We start from the raw sequence: 13857 nt of genomic DNA on the forward strand, positions 1-13857 counted from the left end.
ATATTGTGTTTACTTTTATTGACTTCTCAATTGGGTTATCCCAGGCCTTTTCCTTGATTCATAACTCCTGGGCTCATCTGTGGGTTTTCTCTCTCTCTCTCTCTCTCTCTCTCTCTCATAGAAAGCAGGTGTATAGTGGATAAGTGGACTGTAGACATGGGTTTGGGGTTGTCAGTTTTGTATTTATTTAGCAGTTGACTGACAGGATCAGAATATGGAGGATAAGCAGATTGAACCAGAGGAGCTATATTTCAGCAAAATGTGAATTATGTTTGGAAAATTTGCTTGTAATATCTTTAGAGAGAGGGGATGCCAAGGTAGAGGATCTGATGATAAAGATGTCAGATGAACATCTACAAAGGATAAAAGAATAGGACTGTATTTCCATGGTTTTGAAAACCTAAATGTTAGGGAAAGACTAGTCATCAAAGCAATAAAGAACTTGAATGAGGGTGGAGGTCAAGGTTGCAGTGAGGTCATAGGATTCTGATTATAAAACCCAGAGAAAGGAACAAATTAAATAGCCATGACTACAGAATTAAGACTCAATGACTTAAGAAAGGAATCAATATTAGACTCAGCCTAAGGCAAGGGTATCTGGAACCCCATGTAAAGAGTTTTTTCCCCAGAAGACCAGCAAGAGGTAGATTGAAACTTGAAAAAGCTAGACTTGGGTGTGTACTCTGCAGACTGAGCAACTGGCTGGATAGTTATAATTTAGCCCTCTGGGTAGAGTTTGTCACCTGAAATAGCAAGGCCTTAAGGCAAAGCAAAGTCATAAAGCAAAGGAGTTGATGTTTGAAGATGAGACTTTAGGCCCTGACTCTTCTCCTAACTGCTGGGCAGTCTCTGCAGATAATGGAATTTCAGGAACCCACTGTTTCAAGGGGTGCTTGGCAGATATTTTCCATCATCATTCTTTAATTTCTTTTTTACTTTGTTGCACACTATACTGTGAGTCACCTATGATAGATGTTCCTACTCTTCTCCTTTATTCTGTCTCTAAATTATTAGGAGCTGGGGATATGGTAAAGATTAAATGAGATCCAGTGGGAGGAAGCACTATATGAGCAGAGGAGCATATAAACTGAAGGCCATTTCTCTGAACTGGGATTGGATTTTGAGGGTGTACTAATGCTATTATTCTCTGAGTTCATTAAGATCAAGTGGACTCTAAGTGTGACATCATAATATTTTAGATAAATGTTTTTAATATTTAATATTTATCTAAGTATTAATCTAAATATCAATATTTAGATAAATCTTTTTCAGCAAACATTTTTTGAGCATGCAGTGGGCATCTGGGCCTGGTCTAAGCAATGGAGCTACAAGGTGAAGAATTGAGGCTGCTATCTGGGGTCTGTAGCGGAGGCCAGGGGCACTCAATTTTGTGCAACCTGAAGTTAGTGTGATTTGCAGAACTCTCTTTAAGAAAAAAATTTTAAATTACAAATATAAATTTAAGTATAAAAGGGAATTTTTATTCAAACTGAGGAAAGAAATTACAACAAATTTCAAACTAAAAAAAAAATCTAACAGATACCATAAGCATCACAAAATCCAGAGGGGAAAAAAACCCTACATGGTATTTTTCTTAACAAACTGTCTAACAGACCTCTGTTAGATTTTTCCTCATATATGTTGGCTGTGTGCTCTTTGATAATATCTTCATGTAACAATGACTTTTAAATATAGTTTTCTATAGAGAGACCAGAAACATAATTCAGCCTCTCCTCCAGCATGGTTCATTGAACTTTGTTTTTTTAATTATTGATATTTTTGATTAGATCTGATTGAAAGCCAAATCATTCTCTTACAGGTTTGTATACTTAAAGATTGGAAAGAAGTTCAATAGATTTAAAACCTTGTTTCACCTAAGTACCTTCACAAAGTGCTAGGCACATCAGGCCATTCTTACTGTGATGTAGCCTTTGGCCTTGCCTGCCCCTGAGCGTCATAGCACAGGGCAGCCCCATGGGCAGTAGGAGGTATTCCTTGAAGCCAATGCTACACCAGACAGCTAGTGTGACTTCACTAGACATTGAAGTGATTATAAACCACATAAATATAGCTTATTAAAGCCAAATAAGTGATTCTCTAATTCAACTCTCCCTAAGCTGAATCCCCAAAGTGCTCTCAGCCATTCCAAGCTACCCAACTTGAGGAGACTTGTACAAAGGGGATCAGGGACTGATCAGAGTAGAAAGAAACCCTAGACTTAACTGGTCACAATTAAAATAGATTAGAACTGCAAATTTTACAAAGATCTTGGACCTCATGAACATATGAGGCCCAAGGTCTTTGCAAATAAAGGGCTCTGATGCTGAAGTTTAATTAACCTGCACATCAGTCCACCTCTGGGGAGGCCAGTAGGTAACCTGAGTGGGTGAACAAAGACTCCACAGTGGTATTAAACTTTGAGCTAAGTCTTGAAAGATAAGGAGATATGTTTTAGGAGGTCAGTGGAAATGGCCAGGCCTAATAGGAGGTGCCAGCAAAGGAGAAACAGAAGAAATGGTAAGAGAGAAAGAGAAGGGGAACCAGGTGAGAATGACCTCTTTGAAGAGTGTTACAGAAAATTTCAACAAGAAATGGTTAAATGCTGTTAAAAATGGAAGTGGGTCCAAGTAGTTGAGAACATGAAAGAGTCTATTGTCAATTAGGAAGCCACCTGAGGATCTTTGTCAATGCAGTTTCAAAGATGTGCTGCAAGTCAAAGCCCAGTCTCAATGAGCTGAAAAGTGAATAGATTACAAGCAAGTTGACTTTGATAGTTCAAGAAGTGCACCTGGGAAGGAAAGATGATGCATAGTGCTGTGGTTATAAGAAAACTTGGAGATGAAGGACTCTTCATTGGTATTAATTTTTAATTAAAGAAGAGTTTAATCAAACATGTCAAGAATGCCCCGTAAGTGGAGTGACTTCCTGTTCTGAGCAGAGGAAATGTGGTCTCCATTTGCTCATAATTTAATTTACCCTTGCTTCTCAGTACTCTAAAATTTTCAGGAATAGCTTACCAACACCAACCAACAGAACAGTAGACAAGTCCTCTGGAGAGCATATGTGCTCATCTTGACATTCCAGGGAATAGCCCACACCTTGCCCCTACCCTATGATCCCACATATCAGAAGTACAGCTGTTCACATTCTATTCTTCTCTTGTCTCCCAGATTCCAATCTCATCACCCCCGCCCCATCAACCCTTCAACCCCCTCTCTCTCTTTCTCTCTCTCCATCATTTTTGTGGGTGTGATATGGAATATTCTCCATGCAATTAACTATTCTTCACAGATACAGCTTTTAAATGGCTGCATTGTATTCTGTGACATGAATTAATCATTACTTATCCTAAATATCCTCTTATTGGACATTTGGTCTGTTTCAAGATGATTGTTCAGTCATCTAAATTTTTGTGTGCAATGGTGATTTCCTGAGGATATATTTCAAAAAATGCCAAGAAATGGAATCACTTGCACACAAAAAAGTCATGTTTTTATGGCTTTTGACATATATTACCAAATTGTTTTACTGGTAACTCAAATGCCTGATGATAACAAAGCTCTGAGAGAATGTAAGCCTTTGCCTTTGGTTGAACACATTTACATAATATGGTAAAAATCATCTGACACACAGGGAAAAACCAGATTTGATTGTTTTTGCCCATATTTTGAATTTACTAAGTTATACAGTGCTGGCCTCCACATTTTCCACTTGTGAAAATGTATTAGGATAAATTAAATTGCTTCAGACATGTAGTTGAATTTGTCTGGTTCCCAGACTGTGGTTATTCCCTTGACTGGTCAGCCTGGGGTGAAAAGCACTTCCTGGCAGTCAGCAGGTGTGTTGTGCTGGAATCTGGGAACATGAGAATCAACAAGAGGAAGGCTTTATCTACCAGATTAAACAAAAGGCATGGTGGATGCCTAAGGGCTAGCAGTAAACATAACCTCAAGGAGTGGGGCTGAAGGACCTACCTCCTGCCTAGTACCCCAGAGGGTTCTGAGCCTGGTCCCTTCCGAGTTGTAGTCCCTGATCCCCAGATTCTAGGATCTTGCTGAATGGCCTGAGGACAAAAGACATTTTCCAGAGGCTTCCCCTAAGAAGGGGTTGCCAAATTTCTGGGAATACATACAAAGCTTGAGACACAGAAAGCCTGAGTGATCCGTGAATATAAACACATCAGTAGTGAAGTCCAGCTTCACATTTTTGAAAAAAGCCCCTTTTAAAAATGTCTTGGTTTTCAAAATAGTACCTTTCCCAAATTATGTTTATAGAGTAGCATCGAACAAGAAAGCTCTTTGATAAAAGCCTGCCTATTTCTGGAAGGGTGGAGATGGGAAGATGTGGGTGGGAGTCATGTTTGTTCACAGGCTCTTAGCTGCTGAGCTTTGATCATTCTGCAGAAAAGAGGTGAGATCGTTATGCCACCAATTCGTACCCTCAAACTGAACCCTGTTAATAAGTCTTGTCTCATCCACTCCATTAATGATCAGCAAATGACTAGAACTCTGGCCAAAAGGCCTAGACATCAGGATGAATGTCAAATAACAGCTGACACTGCCAACTAAAAATAGCACTTTGGATTTAAATGGGTGACTCAGACTTGATTTCCTACACTTGCCTGGGATAATATGGTACAGAGCAGGGTTGTTTTATGTTTTTCTTTTTTCCTTTCATGTGAAAGGAGGGTTTTATTGCAACTGTCTGGGCAGTGAGCTCAGAGTCAGCTCTGTGGGAGTTGAGTGCACCCACACTTTTACCTCCAAGGCCCTGGGGGCACAGGGCACTGTCGGCTTCCTAAGCACATCTATGCACTTGAACTTGTAGTCCAGGTCGGCAAAGAATGAGAGGATGGTTTAGGAAGTTATGTCAAAATTTAACACCATTTCCAGAAACTTCTCTCTTCGTACTCTACCCATCATTCTCTTTCACACAATTAAAAGGCTAACTAGTCAACGACTAATGACACAGGCTACATAACCCAGGATACCTCTTGACAGAGATGGCAAACTGGAAAACCAAATGTACCTTTCCAGAATATGCCCATATGTATAATGAATATTAAGATGTTGACCAAATTGCCCAGATAAATATTTAAATAAAGTGTACAATGGAACATTACATCTGTTGCTCATTTGAGTTAAATACATTTTCACCAAATTAGTTAATTAATATTTGCTAATCAGATTGGTCGATGAGGTTTTCCTAGTTTCAAACAGTGACAGAATATGTCAGGCCAACAAAGGATGTTTCAACTGTGCCTTCTCAAGGTTTTTTGCCCCATCAAATGTATACCCCCGGAATCTAGATGAGTCTCTATTTACATACAAGTGTCTCCTCCCCTTGTACATTTTCCCACCTTACGGCCTGTTGCCAGATCCCATTATACTTAGGGAATATCCTGTCTGCCCAGACTCCCTTCCTGGCTATTAGAGGTCAAAGCCCTTCTGCGTGCCTGAAAACAATTCTGCAAGTCTGGTTTTTACAGGGATCACAGGCCAAGGATACCTGTCCAGAACTCATTTACCAGTTCCAAGTGGGACAGCACAGCAAGAGGACATCAAATTGTGAAACCTACTAGTTAGGAGCTAGGCAGAACTGAGGTTATGATGAGGTTCACAGTTTAGACAATGAGGCTTTGAGGAAAGTTCCCATAGCTGGGAATTCATAGCAGCTTTACTGTGCTTCTTAAACCTCAGACTTAGGTGTGGGAGGAGCACCTGGAGTTGATACAAAGCAGATACAGCAGCTAGTGGCACTCGAATTCAGAGTCAGAGCTCCCAACAAAATTTGATTGAGAAATCACAACCTAGTCAATTCTCAGCCTGTAGGCTAAGATCAAGTGTGAGGAAACCGCAGCCCATAGACCCTAGCCCAAATAAACTGGACTCTTCCCACACCTATGCTGGCTTTTTGCAGTAAGCCTAAGTGCTTTAAGGATGTATCTGTTCTGGTCTCACTGTTAGGCTGTGGTCGGACAGGCTGGTGAGCTGGGAAAAGCCTTTGTGAGGCCCAGAAACTCTTTGTGTGGTGGCTGGGAGCTCCTTGGGAAGGGAGAAATCCCCTCTGGCCTTATTTGTCCAAGCCTGGCTTTCTTCTCTCCTCTACCTCCTACCCCTGTCCTCTCTCCACGAGTGCCTCAGAACCATCAAACCCCTCGGTGCCTTAGCCCTGACATTAGGACGCTGTCGGAGCCTCTTGGGCGTGGCTGCTGAGTGGCCAGTCTCTGGAAGTGAGTCGTCCATTTGTCGGGATGGACAGGGACCCTGCACAGGGACCCCGTGGCTGATGCTGTCTTGTTCCAGTGCTCGTTTTGAATCTTGGCCAACAGAACACAGAGCTCATGCCACATGCAGTGAGCATAGCCCCTCCTTGGAGCCTGCCTACCTCTTCCCAAAGGAGGAAGAGTGGACAGTTTTGCAAACAGGAAAGGAGAATTTATGTGCTTCAGGAAGGGCAGTGCCCCTAAGAGGGAGAAATAACACTTGTTAAGAGGGAGAAGCTACGTCTAACTGTGTCTTTCTTGGTTTGCCTAAATGTAGGCCATTCAGTGGCTTCTCAGGAGAGAGAGAGGAGCGAGGGAGGGAGAGAGTGGGAGAGATATGCAGGGAAAGCGATTAACCTGACTTCTTGTTATTGCAAAAGAAGTGCCACAGAAAATAACAATGTCTGGAGAAAGAGTAAATAAAGGACCCCTGTGGCGCAAGAAGGAATGGGGTGAAGGATGGACTTCCTATTGAAAACCGGACTTCAGCAGTGGAAGCTGGTTGTGAGTTACTCAGACTTATAAGCCATGAAATCTTTCATTAGGTTGGAGGGTGGATGGGTTACTTTCAATAAATTACTTCCAGCGATTTTGCTCGTTCCTCGAATTCCTTCCTGAATGGATCTGGGATAAACTGCTGAATCAAAGTGCCAGACAGGACCTGCAGCGCGGCCACCCAAATGATGAACAAGGGCCAGGGAAGGCCCAGCAAACGGCAGGATCTGAAGTTTCTCACACCAAAAGAAAAGCTTGCAACCCAAGTCCTGTTTTTCTGTCCGTTTTTATAAAACTATAGCTACTGTGTGTAGTTGACAAGGTAGACAAGAATTGTTTACCTTGGAATTGCCTTTTATTATAAACTTTTGAATGATTCGAGCATAAAGCAAAGTTAGTTTCTGATTTGTTAGACTCATTATGAAAATATTGTTTGTAATACAGAACTCAGGTAAGCAAATATGACAATATCATAAAGGTCTAAAAGTGACCTGGCGAACTGTAGTTAATGCTATTGGATATATGATCCCCATGTGAAGTTTCCTTTTTTGAAGATAGATTTAAGAGCCCTTAAACACTGATTAGATAAGGAGGAAAATGACAACTATAAGATTTGAAACCCAAGTGGCCGAGGAAATAGAGTTGCCATTAATGGAAATAGAAAGGACCCCAGGAATGACTGGCTTGAGAGAAAGCTGATGTCACATGCTGAGTGTGAGATGTTAGAGAGATACCGAGTTAGAAACAGGACCTTGGAGGCAGGTGTGACTTGGAAAAAGTTCTAGGAATTAGTTGTAGTAGAAGCCAAGGAAGTAGATATGATCAAAAAGTGAGAGATGGTGAGGGAGCAGAGAAAGATGCGAAGAAGACACCTGGAAAACACAACTGTATGGGGACTGGCCAAGGACAGGAGTTCCTGGAGATGGAAACGAGGAAATAAACTAAGGAGAGAACCAGCACAGAGCGTTTGTATGGAGGCCAAGGGAGAGTGTGATCAACAGTGGCCTACAAGGCCTTAGATGGCCTGGGTTCTGTAGCTGTCTGACCCCTTGCTATGAGCCTTCCCTCAGCTTTTTCCTTTCTAGTGACCTGGCCTCCTTGCTGCTCCCTGAACACACAGATGTGTCCTAAGTTAGGGCCTTAGCACTGGCTATAGCTTCTACCTGGAGCACCCTCTCTCCGAGGTCCACATGGCTCGCTCTCTCTCCTCCTGCAAGCCTCTGTCACCTTCTCAGTGAAATGTACCCAACTGCCCTTGCAACACCAAAACCTCCTCCTACCTGCACCTCTGTGACTCCCTACCCTGCCCTATTTTTCCTTTTTTCTCTAGCTTTTGTTTATTAACACTGGATCATTTACTTACTAATTTGTCTATGTAGTTAATTCATAACCAGTACTAATAATTTACAATTTTATATGTTGTATAGTGTCTGCCTCTCTACACCAATAAAATATAACCTTTACAAAGGCAGAGATCCTTGTTTTATTAACCTATCCGAAGTGCCTAGGACAGTGCTTGATACAGAGAAACACTTAATGACTATTTGTTGAAGGAAGAATGAACAGTGTTGAATGCTGCTGAGAAGGAAAGGAGAATGGTACCAAGGCAAGGTCATTGGATGGATGTTTTAGGAAGCACTTGGCAATGCTAAGGAGAGCAGTTGTGGGAGAGTAATTGGACAGTGGAGTGGGTAAGTGGGGCAGGGTAGAGGAAGTGAAAGCAGCAAAGATCATAGTACCTAAATCACAGAGCAAATTAATGTTTGGGCATAATATTTAAAATTCCGGAACTGAAGTAACTGCATCAGGTCTTTCTGAGTCTGGTATTGGAAGACAAAAGGCACATCACTGGTAGGTAATCACAACAGGCTGGCCTGCGAGGAGTTGCAATTTAGAGGTCAGGATGTGACTTGCAGTGTATCCAGATTCATGTAATAATGCACTGTTCTGTAAGGGAGGTACACAGAGTGTTCAAGTACAACCTATTTTAAGACAGTCCAATTTTTGCAAAATGGAAAGCTACAAATCACATGAGTCAAGGGTGATGGATTTAGATGAAGATAAGAGAGGAAGGGGAAGTGGGAAACTGAGAGAGCCGCTAGGGCTAAACAAAAAGCACAGGAAGAAAACAGCAGGGAGAAGACACCTCCCTGCTGAGGAAAGGCGACAGTCTGGGCCTGCCCCAGAGAAAACAGCCCCATCCGAGGGCCACAAGGGAGGAAAGGGCAAGCCGAGGAGGAGGCCATTCTTGGAAGTTAAGACGGCCAGAGGAAAACAACAAGCTCAATTATAGAAAGATCTGCAGAAAGGGGATCTGCTGGAGGAGGGAGAAATTGGAACTTGAGACAGTGAATAAGCCAGAAAACAAAGCCTCAAGGAGGAGAGGGAAAGAGAAAACCTTGAGGGCAGTCAAAGGAGGAATAAATTCACTTCAAGAACGTGCTCCAAGAATAGGAGAGAACATGCAAGGGCACAGAGAGAGTTAAAGGAGAAACTCGAGAAACAAAAACTAAGAAGAGGGAGATGAAAATCTGAATGCACCTTTTGTATGAGACACTGGGAAGTGTTCAAGTTTGAGTATGAATTTGATGTTAGGTCATTCATTCATTCATTCTGTTGTAGCATGCACTTGCACACATAACATAAACACCTGGTGAGGGTGAGATGCAGAGAGCTGGGGCCCAGGAGGGGAAAGGGATGTTTAATTTCAGACCCACATGATGTTCACTTAAGGCTTCAGTAGTGTTTAACTCTAGAGAACCTGGAACGGGCTCACTAGGAGCCCATTAATTGGTGAAATGTGGAACCACTTAGGAAAAATTTATAACACTTTTCTTATGTGGGATGCAAGGCTTCATCAATGAGCTAGACCCGCCTACTGTTTGTCCTGGAGAACACAGTATCTCCTTTGGTAGAGGTGACTTTCCTGTGTCTTAGGACTTGGTAGGGGGCTTTTCCTCACTAACAAGAACCACACAAGAACGACAACAGTGAACATCAATTAGGGAGTTTCATGACATGAACTGTGCTAAGCTCTTTATATATGGTCGCTCCTTACTATTCACAAATTCTGCATTCATCTACTTGCTAAAATTTATTTATGACTCCAAAATCAATACTTGCAATGCTTTCATGGTCATTCATGGACAAGCACAGAGCAGAGGATAATTTAAGTCCCCCAGTGAGAATGCACCTTCCTCCTCACGCTTTGCCTTTTAGTTTCAGCTCTCATACCATAAACTGGGGTCCTTGTGGTGGTCTATTCTGTACCACATTTTTTTTTTTTTTGCATTTTTGTAGATATTTCACTGTTTCAAGTAGCCTCCAAGCTAGTGCTGAAGTGCTGTCTGGCATTCCTGTGTGCAAGGAGGCTGTGATCTGCCTTACAGAGAATACATGATTAGATAAATCTCCACCAGGCATGAGTTATAGTGCTGTTGGCTAGGAGTTTAATGTTAAAGAATCAGTCAAATATATTGAATAAAATGCCTTTACACAGAAACACACGTAAAACAAGGGAATTGTATTGATTGGTTGGCAAAAGTATTGTGACCAGTAACTCACAGGAACCTAACTCTGTATTTCCATGAGGAACTTGGTTCAGTGTTTGCTAATTCAGTATTTGGAGTGACTTTATGGAGTGGAACTGCCACAAACAATGAGAATCAACTCTACTTTATTTCATTTAGTGGTTACAGGTAGATAAAGTAATTCTTCAAAGGGCCAATTTTACAGAAATACAGGCCTAGAAGAATGTTAGGCCTTAAATGTTGTATTCAAGGTCATAATACTGGCAAGGGACTCGAGCCCAGCTCTGCCTCCAGACCAGCACATGGTGTTTCTGCTGCCCTAGTGTGAGGGTGCCGAGGGGAAGGATGGATTCCATATAGTGGAGGGAGGATTTTATTCATGAACAAACATGAGCTGACTCCAGGAGACTCCTAGGAATTGTTTAATGGGAATTTAAAGTAAAACTGGAAGTTTTGAAATCACAAGTAGAGAAGGAACCAGGAAAACAGTTTGTTATTGTTGTGACTGTTTATATTCCTGAATGCTGTGACCTATGGAAACTTGGGGCTACGTGAGGTTGTGATCATACTTTGAAAAGAATAAAACATTATGCAAATATGTGGTACGATAGAAAAACACTGAACTGGGAGCAGAAAATTCTAGTTCTAGTCCCAATTCTGCCAGTAACTTGCTGTCGGCCTTTGAGAAAGTCTCCTTCTTAGCCCACACCTTAACCGCCTGACCTATAAATGAAAATGCTGGTAAATGATTTTCTCTGCTTGAAGTTTTTCTGATGTGGAAATGTACAGCTCTGTCTAGATTCTACCTGGGTGACTGGAAGTCCTACATTGCCTGGAGTAGGCTTGGTGTATGCCTTTTGTCTTAGCATTAATACTAACGGCATCTTCTTTCAGAATCAAAGGTGTGCCCGTTTGGATAATAAATCATGATTATCCTGTGCTTCACCAATATTTGTTCCTTGGGTCTTCTTGGCTGAGTCAGACTGAAGAAAACCTTACCCTTGTCTCAATAGTGGGGACCAGCTGGGGTCACCTCTTCCAGACACAGTGGGTTCTTGCTGTCTGGTTGCTGAGCTGCTTGGCTCTTACCTGCTGCCACATTCCTGGCCCATCTCACCTGGTTCTTGCCTCACATCTTACACCTTGAATATGAAATGTCCCGCTGCTTAAACTGAGAAACAATTCTGCTTTGCCTTTTGGCTTCCCAAAAAGGAAATTATTTCAGCTGTACTGTGAAAAGAGGACAGTAATTAATGTAAAGAAAAAGTAGTTTGATATAGTACTGCTGATTCAAAGACATAATATGTTATAATGTAGTCATTCCTAGTCCTATTAGATTTGATGCTATTTTTCATCAAATTACCTACAATCATAATATAATTATATCAATACTGACTGAATATAATAAAAATTAATTTTAAAATATGGAGCTAGATCAAGAAGTGAGATGTTGAAACAAAATCTTCTGCCACTCAATTTCAAGTCTTTCTAAACATACTCTTTCATTCTCTTACTATCGTAAAAAAGTTACATGAATCACTATGTGAAATAAAATTGTTTTCACTATAAAACAAAGCAATGACCTATAGAAATAAAACAAAAAGAAAATAGTTATACCTTATTCTTTTTAGTAGGTTAAAATGGACTACATAATTTTATTATACTCTTAATTTGCTTAGCAAAACGTTTCCTCCCAGATACTGAAACAAAAACTTTAGCTCAGGCCAGATTTAATAATCCTAAACTTTCTGAATGTCATCTGAAAAATTAAACAATTGGTCAAATTCTCTAATCTGTGTTTCTGGTTCAAAATCCTTGTCCCCGTCTTTCTAGGTGACCTTCAGCTATTCAACCCAAAAATGTAGTATGTTAATGATTGAACAAACATCACAATACTGGCATCCTGCTCAAAATACTGTTTCTGCACTCTGCTCATGGGTTTGAAACAAATAATTTCTCAGTAGTAATTGCTTGCTTTCCAGAAAGAGCTACGGTTCAAGAAGAAGGGTTGGGGGGAAACTGGTACTAGTCACAAACCTGATTGGCTAACATCTATTTTAGAATCCTTTGGGACAATATTGAGGTGGGTTATATTGGCTAAAAGACCATATTTCTGGGAACTTGCCAGCCAGAAACTCAAATGAAAGCCTGTGCCCTGGAAGCTCTGAAGCAAAGATATCAAAGTAATACTGTGTCCCTTCATAGTGCCTGCTCCGTAGTCAGGAAATGACCCTAGGTGACCCTGGGAAGACCCAAGGCCTGGCAAGGCCCTGGCTGGTCTACGCCCTAAAGAGGAAGAAACCACCAGCATCTTTTATTTGATTCAGTTCAGTTTAAAATATCATCCCCTGTCTGTGCCAACAAGGGGCAACTTGATCTTATGAGCAAACAACAAAAGCAATTTTGCATTAGAGGAGGAAAAAAAAACAAAAACTGTTTGTTTCTTACACTTTCTGCAAATATCTTAGTTTGAAATGCTAAATGTTTTTAGGACACTTTAACTTTGTTTGAGATGTGTATTAAGTACAAATCTTTTTTATGATATTGGGCATTTATGCTCAATCTCTTCTCTGTTAATAATTTTTCTTATTTGATTATTTTTAAAAAGAAAAAGAAAACAAATGTCTCTTTGTCCAGTGTGCGGTTCCAGATATTTTACTTTTAAATGTTTACCTAAGGAAAAAAGAATGAGATGGCTATTTTCCAAGCCTGGAAGGATGGAATTTGCTATTTGTTTATGGAAGTCATTGGTGCTACTGCCTTACCTGCTACCACTGCCCTACCCAGCCACTTTCTCATTCTTCAAAAGTTTCACTGACATGAACCTCACATGTGGGTGCCAGGTTATGACCACATGCATAGTTTCATCTTCATCTTATGCAACATTTGGGGTAAAAGGAAGGTTATGTGGTAACCAGTTTATGTCTTGAACTATGGGCAAAGATTGACCAGGCCAAGCCCTGAGACACACAGTGTTGAGAGCCAAGACATAAAGTCGTGAAGATTCAGGCCCAGAGCCCAGCAGGGCACAGGTTGGAGGGGCGATGTGAGTGATCAGCAACACCATGAAGACTCTGCTCCTGGCTCAGGAATGCTTTTTTGTCCCTGTTTTGGATTTTTCACCATGAGTGGATATGTTTTCTCACCTCAGGTGAGAGCCTGAGTGGGAGCTGGGGGACTATAGGTGTTCTCTGCCACTGACTGGAGGGGAGCACAGCCAAGAATCATGAGCACTTTTGCCTTCATGACTGTATTTTCTTATGGTTAGAAACAAAACTAAACAATGTAAATAACTCTGCTTAATGGAAATCAGGAAAGAGAAGAGGCAGCTATGAAGTGATGTTACACACCGTGCATGGACCCTAATTGTCACCTAAATATAAGAGGAGGCCAGGCACTGAGAACGCCCTGTGCAAGGAAATAATAAAAGCAAACCCTCCAGGACATTTCCCACAAACCCAAATATTTCAAAGTAACAAAAATAAGAAGAGTGCCCTTTCTGAGTCACAAAATTGGCATGAAGTGAATTGGTTCTATGCTCGCTGTAATCATTGTTCAAGGAGGAAG

This window comes from Macaca mulatta, chromosome 17 (genome assembly GCF_049350105.2).
Source record: "Macaca mulatta isolate MMU2019108-1 chromosome 17, T2T-MMU8v2.0, whole genome shotgun sequence".
In the NCBI taxonomy this organism is placed as follows: domain Eukaryota; kingdom Metazoa; phylum Chordata; class Mammalia; order Primates; family Cercopithecidae; genus Macaca; species Macaca mulatta.